Raw genomic sequence first — 14,699 nt, 5'->3', positions numbered from 1 at the left:
TTTCTGCCACGTATTTTCTTTATGGATATACGCTCATTTATAATTTTAGATGAATTAATTCTGTGTAGGGATTCATATAAGAACCGTCTTCAATAAAATGATGAAGTAAAGTATTTTCCACCTAAGAAGACCGCTTTGCAATTGAATGCTGGTAACTTTATTACTAGCGTAATAACATTTTACTGCTCTGTTGTTTCAATCAGCACTGCTCAGAAAGTTATCGTTTAGTGGTTTTAATATTTTATTGCAATAGTACGAGTATGGAATATTTATTTAAACAGTGAATTTATTGCATGTTAATTTTTTTTAATTTCTTCTGACGTATCGTATAATGTAGGTTTACCCAATAATCAAAGTTTTGCCTTTACAAGAACATATTATTTGAAAAATAAGGAGTAAATACCATGTGTCATAATAATTGTAATCTCCTTTATACACACTTTAAAATTTGTTAATCCACAAAATCATTGAAAAATGATCCATGCTATTTAAAAATATCTTTCTGTTAACGACATTGTTATCGACAAAGTAGATCAAATTCAAACTTGTCATCATATTACACTTCTGTTTATAGTTAAAAAATAATTTATGGTCGTGGGTTGTATTGGTGTTATTTAATAATTACTTTAAAGTAAAATGAGTAATTTGGAAGAAAATAAAATACAGTCGAAACGTAGAGTGTTATCTCCAGAAGAACGGCGTTTAGTTCTGAAAGTCGAAAGTTATTATATATGGGTCCATTGAAATCTATTATGGCAGTTCAGAAACGCACATGCGATGCTTCCGGTATCTCAGAGAGGACATTCCGAAGAATTAATAACATGAGTGAGAATGAAATAAATAAAGTAAGCAAGAGAAATCGTCGACATCCAAAAACTTTAGATTTGCACCAATCAATTAAACTTGCAATTAAAAATATTATATATAACATATATATTATATATGTATATATAGTATATATGTATAAAGCCAAAGAACATGTAACAATTAGTGCTGTGTTACAAAAAATAAAAGACAATCAACTGTGTGATATTAGTTTAAGTTTATGGAGAGTTCTGAAACCATTAGGTTTTCGATATAAAAAGACAAATAATAGACAAGTATTGTGTTAACTCCCTAATGTTGTTTCAAAACGGTGGCATTTTTTAAGAAAATACATGAACAACAAAACGTCTGATAGTCCGAGACAAGTTGTATTTTTAGATGAAACTTGGATTTTCGCTAAAGGAAATATGTCAAAATCATCCTGGCAAGATGGCACCACGAAATGTTATTCTTCTAGTCGTTCCGGTAATGGTAAACGCTACATTATACTTCATGCTGAAAATGATGAGGGTTTTTTTCTGACGTTAGTTGAATTTTTTTCGTCCACAAAGAATACAGGTGATTACCATGGAAATATGGATGCAAATATTTTTTAAGAATGGTTTGAAGAAAATTTGTTAAAAAAATTGGAGCAACCATCCATAATAGTGTTGGATAATGCATCCCACCACTCAAGAGTAGGAGAGAGATTTCCTTTAAGCAGCTGGACAAAAGAAGAATTAAAGTTGTGGTAGACAGAAAAGAAAATTTATCACAGTGACATATTTTTAAAAATCGATTTACTTCAAAGGTGTGTAGAGCACAAAATTCAAAAGAAATTTGTTACAGACCAAATGGCTCTTAAATATGGCCATGAAGTTCTTCGACTTCCGCCCTACCATTGCCACCATAATGCAATTGAGTTAGTTTGGGGTATAGCCAAAAATTTTTATGATAAACATGCATCCAAAACAACAGATGACGCTAGCGTTCTTAGTTTATGGAAAGAATCGCTAGAACAAATAAAGGCAGAATAATGGCAAAATTGTACTAGACATACGGAAGACATAATTGTTCAGTCTTTTCAAATCAAGATGTTATAGATGAGCTCCGGCCTCTAATTATTCGGATAGGCAATTCAGATAGTGACGTCTCTGATATTGAAATATCAGACAGTGGATAGGACAAATCGTTTGCTAAAAAAAAGTAACAAAAAAGTGTTTCGGGAATTCAATTCGGACTTTGTGGTGTGTTTTAGTTAAACGATAAAGTACCTTCGGTCTTATTACTGGACTGCATACTCTCAATAGCTTTGGTATTAATTACTGGACTACACGTATTTAAACCTTTTGTTTTGCTGAAAACTCGGAAGCGATTTAGTGCCAATTTGTTTCAAGGTTATATTTAATACAGTGTCTGCACAAAGTAAAGTATTGGATGTATTTTATTCAAATTTGATCAGATGAACATTTGATGTCGACAAATAATTTCGAGTATTCGAAATATTCCGTCCCACTTCTTTTAACACGGCCTGTATATACATATTAAGTATATTCATTTTATTTGCCTTTGTTCCACTTTTTGAATCATATGGAGTTCTTCATAATAGTCCCCAGTTTTCTTCGATATAAAAATAAGTACACCATTTTGCAGAAAGCCAGTATCGCTGCCAATATGAGCGACAGTTAGACGCTGGCTCTTTGGTGACGGCGCTCGCAATTTTAATTCGCTCGTCACTAGACCTTTAACGAAGGCTTGTTGTGCATTTGTAACTGTTGTATCTTGCCATATCTAACAGAGACATAATGATAAAATTAATGTCTAATAAAATAATTCAATTCTAAAAAAAAATAATGAAATAACCACGTCGTTGAAATATGTCTTCCAATTTTCCAACAATTGGTAGTTTTAAAATCGGTTCTTAACAATGAATTACCGTCTCTATTTCCTTGTCGAGAGCTGTACGCATTTTTTTTCAATTGGAACAGTGGAGCTAAGAGTATCGTTTTAAAATGTTTATTTACATTTCTCCAGAAAAGGTTCAAATAATTAAATGGTATTATCAGCGCAATTCTTTGTCAGAATGTGTAAATCTATTTGCTAATACTTTCGAAAATATACTCATCTTGTAGACAAACAATTGCAAATATTGTAAATAGTTTTGAAACACATTATTGCTTACAAGATTGTACAAAATGTCACAAAAGAAAAGAGATATCCCCGGAGAGACAGCAAAAAATCGAAAGGAGATATGAAAATATTGGTGCTACTATTGAGGTGGATACCTTAAGAACCACTAGAAGTGTCGCCGAGGAGTTGGAGGTATCGCATACCACAGTTAATAAAGTTTTAAAAAAATATGGCTTTAAGAGTTTCAAATATTCGAAATCTCAGGAGTTATTTCCCGGAGATCAATTTCGTAGAATGGAGTTTCGTGAAGCTGCAATGAATGCATCTCCATTGAGGGAGTTTTACAATATAACATTACTCCAGCTATTCAGAATCTCCCAGATGTACGTTTAGAAGATGTCTGGTATCAACAGGGTGGCTGTTCCGTTCTAATGCGCGTATCGTGAAAAATTATTTAAACACAATGGAACAAACCAAATTAAATGGCCAGCGAGATCCCCCGATTTGGCTCCCATGGATTTCTTTTTCTGAGGACATATTAAATCTACCATCTATGGCAACGATCTCGAGAGGGCACATAATCTACTTGATTTAGAAAATAAAATAAGAAATGCATGTGCTACGATTACGCCACAACAGCTTGCAAACGTAAGACAAGCATTTTATAATAGACTAGGTTATTGTCTTGCAAAACAAGGTGGTATATTTGAACCTTTTATTTAGTTTACTTTTTATTTTGTACAGTAGAATGTATTGGTGCTTTATATAAATGTATATGAATGTATATATTATAGTAGTAGTAGTGTAGTAGTATATATATATATATATATATATATATATATATATATATATATATATATATATATATATATATATATATATATATATGTCTTCCAATTAAATTCAAAACAAGATATTTACTCGTGAAAATATTATTTAAAGCAATAAACTGAAAATAAATAAAATATTGTTTAATTCGTATTTTTTTTATTAACATTTAAATAACAAACAAAATTAACAACTAATTAACCTTGTTGTCCAGAAGGCATGCCGCCGCTCATACCACCTCCCATACCACCGCTCGAGCCACCATTCATACCTCCCATCCCACTGCTCGAACCACCCCCCATGCCACCGGAAGGAGGCATACCTCCTGATTGTTGCATGCCCATGCCGCCTTGAGAGTTACTCATTTGTGATTGTGCAGAATTTATCTGAAACAAATACAACAAATAGTAATGAATAATGGTAAAAAGACTTGAACTATAACAAGTTCAATATAGTGCAGAAGTTTTACAGTTTTTTGTCAAAAAATAAAAAAAAAACATTTCTAAAAGAGTACAAAGGTATATGAGAACAAAATGTTTTGTCTAAAAAAGTACATTTTGGGAAAAAAATGGAAAAACAGAAACGCTGTGGTAGAATTAAGGGTAATTTTTAATCGAGAGTCTTCAATTTCAGGATTATTCATTTTTAAAGTTAAAATCTTTGAAGGAAATTCAATAGTGAAGATAGTATTTATTTATAATTCGCTTAAGATATCTTCGGTTTTGGATCTAAAAGCCTTTTTTCTTGCATATATACATTGGTATAATACTCTTATAAGACCTTTATCTTTCATTTAGAACATCACTCTGATTTTTTTTGGCTATGTTTTGTTATGACAATTAGTTTAAGCTAGTTGCTGCACCGGAAGTGGTGTATTTGCCATTTTTCCTTTGAACTTTTTGTTTTATGTTTTTTCTACATTGAAAATTCATAAAATATTCGTTATTTTCTTAAAATCCAAAAAATGTGATGAATTTTTGGACAGCACAGGAAAGATCTTAATCTCAATAATTTGCATCCGATTTTTGTCTGTTTAGACATATTTACTATTTAAGTAAGTTTTTGTATCCAAAAAGGACACATTTTGGACTTTTGCATCAAAACCTTTGTATTTATCTGCTCCAAAAATTACTTAGCCTCTCTTACTTTGTTCTCTTAGCAAAATATATAATAATATGTCAAAGAGCAATGAATTGATGAAAACAAAATAGAGAAAGAGTTACTTTTAAAGAAGAAAGCAAAATAAAAACTGGAACCAAAAATATAGCAAAATATCAAAATGGATTTTCAGAAGAAAGAATAAAAAAGATTTTTTCTGTATTTTTGTGTAAAAAAATTGAACCAACCTGTACAAATACCATAAGGACTGCAACCAAAACTGCAAATTTCATCATATTGGATATATTGTGTATTGATATTACTCGTGTAAAGCTTAATGTATTTCTAGTGATACATTTGACTTTATATATGAATATATTTTGGTAATTAGTTATGTCATACTTTACTATTAAAGAATTAAGTATTTGCAAAAATTTGATAATTGTAATTATAGTACTGACGGTTAAAGGTGATGATTAAATACAAACGTTACAGGATGTAATATAATTTTATTAATTTGTTTTTGCAATCTAATACCGATTTAGGGGTATTTACTAATTATATTGCGTAATAAAGCACGTGTGTTTGGTTGTTGATGAAAAAGGCTGCAGAAAATTTGAAAACATTTTGAAATTTGCATATGAGGTTCTTTTTTTCTATCTTCTGCTGCTATTTTGGTAGAAATATGTGTATTTTAATAGCAGATCGAAACGATTGGAACCTATTGAACCCAAACGAAAGACCACCTACCACTGAAGAGGTTGCCCAAGTCATTAAAAAGCTTAAAAATAATAAAGCACCAGGAACTGATCAAATTTCTTGTGAGCTCTACAAGAATGGTGGCGACGCCCTGTTACAAATAAACTTTTACTTCTTGATAGTTTCAAGGCGTGATATGCCCGTTACATAAAAAAGGCCATTAATTCCAGTATGATAACTACAAAGGTATAACCCTGTTAACAACTGCTTACAAAATACTAGCAAATATTCTCTACGAAAGTTTACACAGTTGGCATAGTTGGAAAATCCCAGGCCGGTTTACTTCAGAAAAATCAAGAATTGACAACAGATATTCATTCAATAAGACAGATCCTGGAGAAAACATTAGAATTTAACATTGAAACCCATCACCTATTAGTGAGTGAGTGAGTTTGGTATGCCAGAAAAACTTATTCTATTAACGAGAATGACAATGTCTAACTTAAAAGCCAGCATTAGGATACAGGGAGAAAATTCTCTATCCTTTGAGAAAAAGGATGGACTCAGGCAAGGAGATGCCCTGACTTGCCTCATATTTAACATTGCCTTGGAAAAGGCAGTCCGAGACACACGAATTAGAGACGGCGATTCTATTTACAATAGATCGACACAAATCTTAACAACCGCTGATGACATTGTCGGAATAGGGCGTAGCAAGCGAGATGTTGAGCAATATTTCCTAGAATGATCATATATCAAATGAGGAACGGGAAACACATTTGGAAGTCATATCTTTAAACGTGTAGACAGCTTCACATACCTTGGCTTCCTAGTGACTACTACCAATAACACAAGCAAAGAAATTAAAAGACGAATAAACCTTACAAATAGGGCATACTATGAACTCCAAAAACAATTCCACTCAAGAAATATCCAAAGAAAAATTATTGTATACAAAACACTGCTGAGGCCGCTCTTCACATACGGGGCGGAAACATGGACTCTAACGCAGAAGGATAAAAGACTTCTGGGAATATTTGAGCGTAAGATCAGAGAATATAGACGCTTATAGAAGAGCAGTTCATATGGGCGATTTGCTTACGGTTTCGAAGAGGGTGGCTGCATAAACTCAAAGCGTGGCGCCGTGGCGGTCGGCTATCATGAAAACTATCATGAAATATGTAGTTAGGGGGAAGTGGGAAAGGAGTACGAACGGGTAACTTTGCATCTACGCCTAAACAAATTTCGATGCCATTGATTTGCAAACTGTCTTTTTTTTTGTTTTTTCACAATAAAATCTTTATTTTTAATATATTAAATTGTTAAATTTTTTATTTTAAAACTTAAAAATGTATGATATTTACAATATTCAAAGTATTTATTTTTTAAATTTTATAACTTTGAATTCAAAATAGGTTTGTTCCAACACAACGAAAAACCGTCACATAACTTTTTATTATACTGTTTTTCTGCCAAAAAATTAACGAAACATTTTAAAAAAATTTCAAAATTTTTCAACCAAAAATTTAATTTTCTCAGGACTTTTCATCAAAGTGTTTAGACAATTTTCCAGTCTTCACCACTTCAGTCGTCCATTTTTTTTGTATACTCGTTAACACAGTTCACCCACAGGATCCCTTCGCTAAACGATGTTTTATGGAACTGCAGAAGTTCATGTTGACCTCAGATAGGAGCCTCATCAAGTGCTTGCTCCAGTTTGTTGTTTGTAGTTGAGTATCAGGATGATGTCTGTGTGCTACCCTTTTTGTCAGGGTGCTTTATGACCTAGTCTGCTCGTTAGAGCACCTTAATTTCTCAGCAACTCTGTTACGGGGGAATGATGGTATTCTCCCGAAGTCTCTTTTTATCGTCGGGTGTTGCTGGTCTATATTTTTCGTATGGTCTATGTCCCAGCAGCCATTTTTGCCTTTTTCTTATCTTCCTTTGTTGAGCTCCAGTGAGGAGTTATTTGAGACTAACTTATTTATTTTTTAATATAAAAATCCGAAATTATACTTCACAATTTCGAATTTTCAAATTGTAAAAAATAATTCTTTGGTGTATGTGTTAAAAAGCAATTTGCATATAAATTTGCATAAATAAGCGTCTATATTCTTTGGTAAGATACTCCGCAAAATATTAAGAGCTATAAACGATCACGGGGAGTGACGCAAAAGATTTAATTTCGAATTGTACCAACTCTTTAATGAACCAAGACTATTTTAATATTTTAGTAAAATAAATTCCTCTTAGTTTACTAAATTTTATACAACACTTACTATATTCGTTTATTTTTGCTAAATATTTTAAAAAAAATCATTTTATGCCATGTTAATAAAACAACCGTTGAATTGATAGTGCTATGCAATAATGATTTAAACCACATTTTTTCTAAAATTGAGTTGTTCGCACGCTGTATTTGTAAACAAGTTTTCTCAATCAGCCAACATGATTTAACTCCCAAATGAACCGCCATCTGTAGCTCTTTTTTAAGCCAAAACATAAATAAATAATGGATAGTCCAATTGGCAATTAACCCGTTTTGGTTAGCAAAAATAAGTTATACTGTCATGTATTTATTACAAACAATAAAGGTAAAGAGATTTATTTAAAAATTTTTGCTCAGAAATTTAGATGTGAATGTAAGAAAAAATATACAGATGTAGCAGTCGAAGAAAAAGAAAAACTATTTAGTCGGCTTTGGACACTGACCAAATTCGTACCCACATCCGCAGCAAGTCCCGAAGGTGAAGAGCCTCTAGTCGATAGAATATTGTAGGTAAGGGAAGTCGGCAAATTGGATCCGTAGCTTCGGGATAAGAATTGGCTTTGAGGATCGGGGCGTGTCGAGCTTGGTGAGGAAGCGGGTAACGGCTGACGTGTCGGGTGTGGGTGAAGTGAAGTGAGCCTAATTCCTACGATTTGGGTTTCATGGATTCGAGTTAGGTTCCGTGCCTTGGCCTCCCGCGGAACCGTCTTGCTGTGAGGCTCTGAGTTACTTTCGGGTGCTTGTATGTCCTCTGCGGCCGGCATTCAACGGTCAGCTCACAACTGGCTGTAATTCAGTAAGGTGTGGAAATGAGAAATAAGAATCCGTCAATGGGAAATCTTCCAATAATTTGGCAATAAGTGATGAAAAATGGGAAAATAGTGTAGAAAAGAATATATGTCCCAATGAGCAAGTTTATTAAAGTTATTGAACAGATCAATTGTTTCCGAAAATATGCCTCACATTATTGTAGAAATGGGGCTACTTCACGATTTCCTAATCCCGATCTTAACCTTGCCAAGATGTATGATCTGTACACATTATTTCTTTTGCTTCTGACATAAAGCTTGTAAATCTAGTCACTTACAAATCAATATTTTAATCAAAAATTTAACCTTATTTAAAAGTCGAAGAAAAATACTTGCTTGACTTGTGATACTACCGTGATTTCTACTGACATTTAAAGCATTGTTAATCAACTTTTCCTATTATTATTAATATATACTTTTTTTATTTCGTTCTTCTTACAGTTGTTAATAAACACATTTTCTCATTCAAGTAACTTGTAGTATTCCTTATTAAAACTTTATTTCAGTTGATAGGAATAACAAAAACATGTCAGTTTTGTTTTTGCCTTAATTAGTCTTGAAAGACAAAATGTTGATGTGCAATAGTGGCACAACTCAAAATAAGGATTGAATTTAAAAGTCTGTGTTACAATTCATTAAAGGCTACCTAACGCTCTCCCAAATAAACCAAAATTTATTTTTTTTCAAAAATCCCAATTCATGTAGTAATACAAATAAAACACAATTATTGGCACACAAACTTTAAACCTCTGTTTTGAAAAATTAAAAATTTTTGTGTTGTGCCACTATTGCATACAGCCGACGATATCAACCTGCCAAAAATTCTGCGAAAAATTCTTTTACGCATCAAGTAATCATTTGGAAATGCAAGTAATCATGGCAAAAAAGTAATCTAAATAACGATCCGAAACTATGTGTATGAATGCCGTACTGTATCAAATAGCTGAAAATGGGGTCAAATTTTTCGACTTACCGATTTACCGATAAGAATTGATGGCATAGTTTCTTAAGTTGTTATTACAAATATTGTAGTATTGATTTATATGTGATTCATGTTGGGTCAAACGATCCCTTAAAAATGTTACATGGGCTTGTAGTCTATACTTGATAGAAAAAAACTATTATCATGTTTGGATTTATTAGCGTAAAAAGTAGAAAGTAGTAGCGTAAAAAAAGAATCAGTCAATAAATTTCAAAGTATTTTATATTAGTAAAGACCTTTTTTACCTAGACAAATACACCGAACATTAGATAAATAATGTTGAACGACATAAATTTAGAAACAGTAGATAAGCGAATACATCTACCTGGGACATATAATGAAAGTTAACAAAGAAAATCAAACTGCCGAAGTTACCAGAAGAATAAGGTTAGCATGGGCAGGATTTGGAAAATTGAGTTGGATCTTGAAAAGCACTAAAATAGAACAATATTTGACAACCAGAATTTACGATCATTGTATTCTCCCTATAATCACGTATGGTTCACAGACGTGGACACTCACCAAGTCTAATATGAATAAAATAGTAAAAGCACAAAGAGCGATTGATAGATCAATGCTCGGGATGAGACTTATAGACAAAAAACAAACAAATGGATTAGAAGCAAAACCAAAGTAAAAGACGCAGGAGAACATGCTGCCAAATTAAAATGGAGCTTCGCAGGACACAATGTCCGACTAAAGGATAAAAGATGGAACCACGAAATACAACAATGGAGACCATGGTTAGGAAAGAGAAGCAGAGGAAGACCACAAATGAGATCGGCTGATGATATTAAGAAGATCGGAGGACACAACTGGAAGCAAGTGGCGCAAAATAGAAAACACTGGATTGATTTTGGGGAGGCCTATGTCCAAAGTTGGATTACTTAAGGCTGAAGAATAAGAAATACCTTTTAGGTGTCCAGAAGTATTAGTTTAGGATAAAAAATGTAATAATAATAAAATTGAAAAAATTTTCAATCCGTAATCATTCAGATTCTGTATTCTTTTAAATAATTTAATATCTACGCCTGTCTTCCAAGTAAATCTAAAGTACAGTAATTTAATAATAAAAGTATAATTTAGACAGAATATTCAGAATGACGTCGAAACAATAAATAAAACATTCTTTATTTTTTTATATTTTCTTTTTATAATAAATAAAATATTGTTTAATTCGTATTTTTTTTATTAACATTTAAATAACAAAAAAATCAACAACTAATTATTAACCTTGCTGTCCAGAAGGCATGCCGCCGCTCATACCACCTCCCATACCGCCGCTCGAACCGCCATTCATACCTCCTCCCATCCCACTGTTGGAACCACCTCCCATGCCACCGGAAGGTGGCATACCTCCTGATTGTTGCATGCCCATGCCGCCTTGAGAGTTACTCATTTGTGATTGTGCAGAATCCATCTGAAACAAATTTGTACGTATAATATGAAACACTTTATTTTTATGCAAACTTTTTTATAAACATCAATATTAGCAATTATTTTGTATAATCTATCATCGTCTTTCCCGGTTTCACTGGCACATTTTTTCCTGTAAAATTAAGAATGTTTGTTCGTATAAATACGTGGGCGTCACTCTTATAACAGAAAAAACAACCAAGATATCATAAATAAAATTAGGTAAGGTAAAAGGGCAATAGGCCGATTAAATGATGGAATTTTGAAGAAAACAAAAATAATGCTATACAAAGCAATTCTTGAAAGCATCACCACTTATGGCGCGGAAACATGGGAGTTAAACAAAAGGGAAAAAATAAATTGTCTCTGGAAATGGATTTTTGGAGAAGTTGTCGCATCTCAAGAATAGAACACTACAGAAATGGAATAATACGTGAAATTAAAGGAGAAAAAGAATACATTCGACACCATAGATAGCAAATTGTTAACTTTGTATGACCACCTCCAAAGAATGGATAATAACCAATTGCCAACGAAAATTAATGATAGAGCCAGTAAAACGAGGAAGACTTCCAAGAAGATGAAAACAGGAAATAGTGGATGCTATGAACTCAAGAAACCTACACGAAGATTGGGTGGATAGGGAATTGTAGAAGCTAAAAAATAGCAAAAATACAGTACTTTTTCTGTCTATATGTTAAAAAAATTAACTGACCTGTACAAATACCATAAGGACTGCTACCAAAACTGCAAATTTCATCATATTGGATATACTGCTGATTGATGTCACTGGTGTAAAGCTGCATTTATTTCTACGCTAAATTTATATTATACCTTTGACTTTTATAACAAAATTTTGGTAATTATTTGTGTCATTTTTTCTATTAAAGAATTAAATATTTGCAAATACTTTATAATTGTAATAGTACTATTATTACTTAATAGGTGATGATTACATAAAACCGTTCCAGAATGTAATCTGTTATTAATTTGACTTATTTGCGATCTAATATAGATTTAGGGAAATTTGCTAGTTATACTGCGTAATAAAGTTCGAGTGTTTGGTTGTTAACTATAAAAGCTACAGAAAATGGTCAATATTCCAAATTTTCATATGATTATTTCTTGTTTTCCTTTCTTCTCCTTTTTTTATAAGCATCTGCTTCTTTTAGTGATGGTTTTAGCCTTACTTAATATTATTTGAAACCTCTGATATATTTCTTTCCAATTTCCTTAATTATTATTATTAGGACTTTCATTTTCACTATCACCAATACTTACTTTACTTATTTATCCAAGTATCCGAGCAACAAATGCTTCAAATACTTGCAAATTCTCACTTTCTCATTGAATTCTACTTTTTGTTTGTACTTTATAAACTTGTTGTAGATGAACATCTCCATAGCGTTTTTCTTATCGAGTGAGCAAGATATGGTAACATTTTTCTTGGCCCTTAGGAATCGGTCTTCGGATATCCGCAGCATACCTCGTAAAGCAGCAGTCAAGGAAACAACCTTCTCTTGTTTGGTCCACTGATTGGCTGTCGCAGTAGCTTTAGATTGTCTAAGATATATGGACCAAGAAGACTTTCCATCAAATGACTGTAATTTGAATCTCATATCATGTGTCGTTTCGTCTCTCGGTAATTCTTCTTTCACTATGGGATCTAAAACTACTGGTAATTACTAAAATTAACTGGTAGTAGCACTTTCATATTAGTTATCATGCTCTCTAATTATTTGATCTTCTCTTCTACTTCGTCTATATTTTTTTGTATCTTACGGAATGTTCTAGAAACTTCTTCAAATTTCTTTTTGTTCTGTCTACATACTTCTTTAATTATTTGAGAAGTTCTATCGAATCTTTTGGAAAGATTTTCAGAAGTTGCGTCAATCATTTGAGAAACTTTTCAAATTTATTATCATTCTCTCTAGAAGTTTGCTCAATAATTTGAGAAACATCAAATTTCTCGTCGAATCTTTTAAAAAAATTTTCGAATTTATCATCAGGCTTTCTAGAAGTTTCCATAATTATATGAGAAACATATTTAAATTTCTCGTCAAATCTTCTAGAAACATGTTCAAATTTTCCATCAATTATTTTCGTTAAAACTGCTCCTTTTGCTGAGTGAAACTGGAATGTCTATGGGTAATCTCCATTCTTATTGATAACATCCATTAGTCGTTCTTGAAGCATTCTTTACTGAAGTCAGGTGGGCATTGATAACGCCGTTGATCGTATATTCTGGAGTCATCCTTCTGAAAATTGTTACACGTGATGAAGAATGGATAAACAACGCTAAAAGAATTCATACTGAAAGTTAATAACTAACTAGTGGGATTTGTTTACTCTTAAGGGAATATGGTTCTGAAACTATTTTCTTGTGGCATTTTTATGTTATCTGCTGTATTTAATGGAAGTAAATCACGATTTTAACTGAAAATACGTTATATTTGACGTTGTAAGGTTGCCAGAGATAGGTTCTTTTCAATGCTAAGTAGTTACAAGTGAATAATAACAATAGATCTTTATTTTACGGAGTTTAAGCGTATTCCGATTATTTAATTGAATGTAAAAGTGTACTCTTGCAATCACACAAATTGCTTACTCAATAGATAGTGATTTAAGAATCACTATACTTTACATTTTAAGTTCACGTTCCAAAATAATTAAACAATTGTCCGATATTTGTATAAGACATAATCTTGACGTACATTAGGTATTAAATAATCTTTTATATTATTTAATACTAATACTTTTTTGATTGATCTTTCTAATACATAAAATTTGAATTAATTATTCTCATCACATCATAGACGTTTAGATTTTCACTTGCATTTTCAGAACCTCGGAAATCTAAAAGTCAAATATAACGTGTTATCAAATAAAACTGTGGTTTATTCCCATTAAGTATACTAGATAATCTTACAGTAGCTTTATTGTAGTAACATTTCCTATTAAAAATATGTCATGCACTTTAATGAGGGATGATCTCGCTGGGCGTCTAGATAGCACAACACGATTAGGATGGATTTAGATGGATTGGTAACTAAAGGATTTTAATAACAATACATATGGTAAGGTTAGGTATGCGAGCTCAGTATGTGGAATGGCGGAAAGATGCGAAGAGTTACAAGGATGTGTATGGCAAACGAAGCGTCACTGCGTTAAGGCCTGACTCAAACGAATCGCGTACTTGGCAAATAATCGTCACTTGCGTATATTTGCCATGTCGTGTGAGTGGGTTACGCGTACAATTATTTGTCACTCGTTGGATTTCAATATGTTGTTGTTGTGTTGAGTGGACATATGACGTTGTGTTGCAGTTTTTTGATTTTTATAAAAATGAGCCGGTCATTTGAATGACCAAATATAAAGAACATAAAAATCGTAATGTAGTTAATGGTACCTGGAAAAGAATACAAGATAAGTGCACTATAAATGAACTGAAATAAAAAGATTCGCTAATGGCCATATGGCCTAAAAGTTCTCGTTTGAGATCCTGCAACATATTGGTGGCGCTGTATCTACAAAAAATATTTATAATTTTTTTTTCAGTTTCTGTATATACAATGATGTTTTAGTTTATTTTGAATACAGGTCTTTTGAATACATCTTCTTCTCTTTTTTTTAATTTAATTAAATAAGCAAAGCTCATCACAAC

General features: G+C 32.3%; 1 protein-coding gene across 1 annotated transcript in view; it reads left to right on the top strand.

The window, feature by feature from the left end:
* Positions 1 to 14,699, top strand: part of LOC140433624 (uncharacterized) — a 41,559-nt gene that overhangs the window by 25,799 nt on the left and 1,061 nt on the right. The window lies entirely within an intron of this gene.

This window comes from Diabrotica undecimpunctata, chromosome 2 (genome assembly GCF_040954645.1).
Source record: "Diabrotica undecimpunctata isolate CICGRU chromosome 2, icDiaUnde3, whole genome shotgun sequence".
Taxonomy (NCBI): domain Eukaryota; kingdom Metazoa; phylum Arthropoda; class Insecta; order Coleoptera; family Chrysomelidae; genus Diabrotica; species Diabrotica undecimpunctata.
This window is presented reverse-complemented; position numbering and strand designations above follow the sequence as displayed.